Source organism: Pan paniscus, chromosome 6, assembly GCF_029289425.2.
Source record: "Pan paniscus chromosome 6, NHGRI_mPanPan1-v2.0_pri, whole genome shotgun sequence".
Taxonomy (NCBI): domain Eukaryota; kingdom Metazoa; phylum Chordata; class Mammalia; order Primates; family Hominidae; genus Pan; species Pan paniscus.
Genome location: NC_073255.2, coordinates 55085301 through 55089650, shown reverse-complemented (window position 1 = coordinate 55089650; position 4350 = coordinate 55085301).

Here is a 4350-nt window from a genome sequence, read left to right as displayed (position 1 = left end):
GGGCAGAGAATGTTTCACTTTGATCAGCAGAATGGACCATTGTTAGGAATACATGCTCTGGAGACACAGAGGCCCAACTGCCAGGTCCATCATGTTCTGTGTGACTTGGGCAGATAATTCACTTCTCTGAGTGTTACTTTCTATTTCTGGAAAATTGTGATCCTGATAGCATTTATTTCAAAAGACTACTGTGAAAATGAATTAGGGTCACTTATGGGAACTGTGACAGCCCTTTAAGTGTGAGCTGTGGATGCTGTCTCTGGCACAGCCCTTGTAATGCAGGGTGGCGTATGGAGACACATCCTATGAGACAAGGTCTCCAGACCAATCGTTTCCATCCTCTAGGGAATCATTTTATTTGTACTTCAATACAAAGTGTGACTCTGGTAATTATTTTTGCAGAGAGTCATTAATAAGAGAATGGCATGAATGAGCCCTGGCAGCGACTCACATCACTTTCCAGGTCTTCTATCTCCATCAGAAAGGATGGGGTTGGGCTGTGTGTGTCCTCAGTCCCTCCTGCCTCCCGTCTTTCAAAAGGCTCAGCCTATAGTCAGTGTGGGTAGAAGACAGAGTGGAAAGGTGTGAGCTCTGCTTAGAGAAGCACAGAAGGAAAATGTCTAACCAACAGACTCAGTAGGGAGAGGGAGCCAGGAGTCAATGGAAGTGACTGCCAGGCACCGAGGGGTCCACAGGCAGGATGTGTGGAGCTGTGAACCCCTGCCACCACGCTGGAGCACATGGTGTGTGGTAGTGACCCTGGGCAAAGAGCACATGAAAGTGACAACTAAGTCTTACACACTTACAAGATGTATGCACTTCTTCTGTGTGAGTCATAAGGCCACCTTGCCTACATGACCTGCCAATTCAATGAAAAATATGCTAAATTATAGCAGTCAACCCTGTGTAATAAATATTTTGTTCTCTGAGGAAAAACCCCAAAGGTCTTTCTAGCAGGCAGGCATTTACGATTATGAACACTCCCCTCTGGGTCTCCCACGCAGGTTCTGGGATTCCACACTGACTGTTGACTATATGAGACTGGAAACAACCCCAGCTCTAGACCCACATCTACCACGTGTATGCCCTGTGTTCTTAGACAAGATTCCTCATCTGTATAATACCTGCCTCTTATTCTATTATTTATTATGTTATAATGATCAAATTAGGGATAATATATACCTATAAATTACTTTTTTTCAAACAAGGTGTCATGACCAAAATAAAGACCTGGCGTTACGTATTTGAAGCCACCTTACGTTTTTGTCTTGAAGCCTTTCTAAGATTCTGTTAAAATGTTTGAAAATATTTTGTTCCTGAAAAATAGATACCAATACTTTTAGAGGACACTTTCTTGAGAGAAATGTGGAATAAGTCAGGTCATGAAAGTTCTTTATTGCAGAGGGCATCTCAGTGATGGCTGCACTGCTGTGGCTGAAGCCTGGAATCTCTGAACAGAATACAGAAATGCTTTCTTTCATGCTGTGTTTTTCTCCCTGAAGAGAGAAAAGAAAACTATTTCGATCAAAAAAGATGGTCTACCTGTTTCGGCTGTGGACTTGTTCTATCCACTGTTGTTGGACAGGACTCAGGACACAGGGGTGCCCTTCTCAGTTAATAAAGATGGCGATGGCCTGACTTTAATTAGTGCTAAGTGCACAAAGAAAGAAAAGCTTGCTGGGTACGGCGACTCATACTTGTAATCCCAGCACTTTTGGGAGGCAGAAGCGGGTGGATCACCTGAGGTCATGAGTTTGAGACCAGCCTGACCAACATGGTGAAACCCTGCCTCTACGAAAGAAAGAAAGAAAAAGAGAGAGAGACAGAGAGAGAAAGAAAGAAAGGAAGAAAGAAAGAAAGAAAGAAAGAAAGAAAGAAAGAAAGAAAGAAAGAAAGAAAGAAAAGAAAGGAAGGAAGGAAGGAGAGAAAGAAAGAAAGAGAATGAAAGAAAAGAAAGGAAGAGAAAGAAAGAAGGAAAGAAAGAAAAAGAAAGAAAGAAAGAAAATGAAAGAAATAAAAAGAAAGGAAGGAAGGAAAAGGAAGGAAGGAAGGAAGGGCACAATAGGGACAAGGTGAAGAATGGCAGATGACAACATGGAAAAGCAAAGGGCTTCTTGTATCAGATGACTCAGACCAAGAGCCCCAGTGCCACGGAAAGGACAGCCTGTGGTGGGAGGGAGGGCAAATTAGGACAGCCTGGGCTTTGGGGGCTGACTGCATGAACGAAGAAGGAGGAGGCACCTTTTTATTTATTTATTTTTTTGGAGACAGGGTCTCGGTTAGTTGAGAGGTACTATTCTGTACCAAAGTGTGTGTGTGCCCTCAGCTGACGTCCATCTTTTGCCAGAAAAGTCTTGATGATGTTGTCCCTCCAGCCTCCAGTGCAGTGCTGGGATTTCACACATTGGGCCTTCCCGTGGTGTTTCACCCCAGAACCCATTTTTTATCCTCCCTCCCTGACCCCAGCATGCCTAACCCAGCAGTTAGTTCTGAGGGACAATACTTTAAACCCTCATGGCCTCCCTCACCCACCTTCTGGTGGCCAGCCTCTTGTCCTGGACTGACTGTGGCCCTCCACCCAGGTCCCTGCTCCCCCTTCGCACCCTGCATCTCTCTTCCACAGAGCGTGTCAGCTTCACAGCATCCCCCAGCGCGACAGGTCCCACTCACAAACCTCCCGGCCTACCCTAATTCTGGGAGTCAGAACCGACGTCCTTCCCAACTGAGTTTCCCACACCCCACCCAAGGCCGCCTCTCCATCTCCTCCCTGCCCTTCCCTCGGCCTGGAAGGGCCACTCCTTTCCCCCACGTCTTGCTCAAATGTCACTTCCTCAAAGAGGCCTTCCCTGGCCACACCCGCTGGCCCATGCCACTCAGCTGGAGTAAGTCTCTTGCCAGCACCAGTGGGAAAGAAAATATCCACATTCAGATTTTGTCTTTGCTGCTATTTCTGGTCAACTTTCTCTCATTGAAAGCAACGTTCCCTGAGGGGAGTTGGTTGGAGGCTCCCCAGTTTCAGCCCCAGTGCTGTAGCGATGCCAGCCGTGGAGTGGCCACAGGGTCAGCCCAGAATGAATGAGTTTGAGGTGAACAACCTCATACCCGCTTTTCCTAACCCCTCCTTTTTAAGCTCCTTGATGGAAAACTTTGCTCGTTACATCTCCTCCTTGCTTCCATCTCTGCCTGCTCCAGCGCCTTCCTCTTCCCCTGCCACCCTCCCAGGAGCATGAGCTCCCCATACACTGTGCACCCCAGGGTGTTTCTGCCCAGGGGCAGGCTAACGTGCAGTGGGGGCTGCGGCCTAACGTGGACTAGAAGGCCTTGGGTCCTGGTGCCAGAGAGCTCACCTCTCCCTCCTTCCTCGGCATCGCGGCCTTCCCCATGGAGGTCCCATCATTTGCCGCTGCTGCTTTGTCTTAGAAAACTCAGGGACACTCACTGACTGCCCCTGCTTCATGCCCCTCGTGCGTCCACACCACACAGTGGCTTACAGGGTACCCACTCCACGAGGGAGCTTAGGCAGATCCTGATGGGACAGAGAAACAAAAGCAGGAGCCCATTTCCAGCAGCGTTGCGTTCCGGGGGGTTCCTCTCCTAATCCAGGGGACAGAGGAGCTCACCGGTGATACTGCTGTGAGGGGAGAGGTGCGGCGATAGAGGGTGCTGTGGGAGTCCCCAAGGACCCCATCGGCCTGGTGGGGGCTGGGGGTGGGTAGCCTAAGGTCAATTCCATCCCAGATTTATCTGGCCCAGCTCATCAGTCCCAGGAGGGATGCCTGGTGCTTCCTTCTCTTGATCCCCCATTCTCCCCGAGCCCAGTCAACGCCTGTGCAATGTGATGAGTCGCTCCGTGTTTAGGGAAGCGACTCATCACGGGTCCAGCACCCTTCACAAGCTGCCCCATGTTCCTTTTTAACATCACCCCCACCCCCCACTTTGCACACACTCTACACACTGCAACCTCAGCCGACTTCCGTGGCCAGCTATGCAGGGTCTTGTTGGCCAGGCTGCTCCTCTGCCTGGAATAACCTCATCTTCCTCCCTGGCAGGCAAGTGTGAGTCACACAGGGCTTCAAAACATACTAAAATGTCACCTTCTCTTTGAACTTACCTGCCCCTCTTCCTGGCTTGCCCTCCCCCATCCACAGCCGATGCTGTCTCCTTTTGAACTCCCGTCAACTGGGTAAGACTTTGGTGCTGGCACTGCCTAGGTACATCGTAATAAACAAGTGCTTATTCATAATAGCAAAACAAACCTGGAGCCCATCAACAGTGGACCAGGTAAGGAAAACATGATACATATACACCGTGGAATACTACACAGCTGTAAAAATGATATCATGTCCTTTG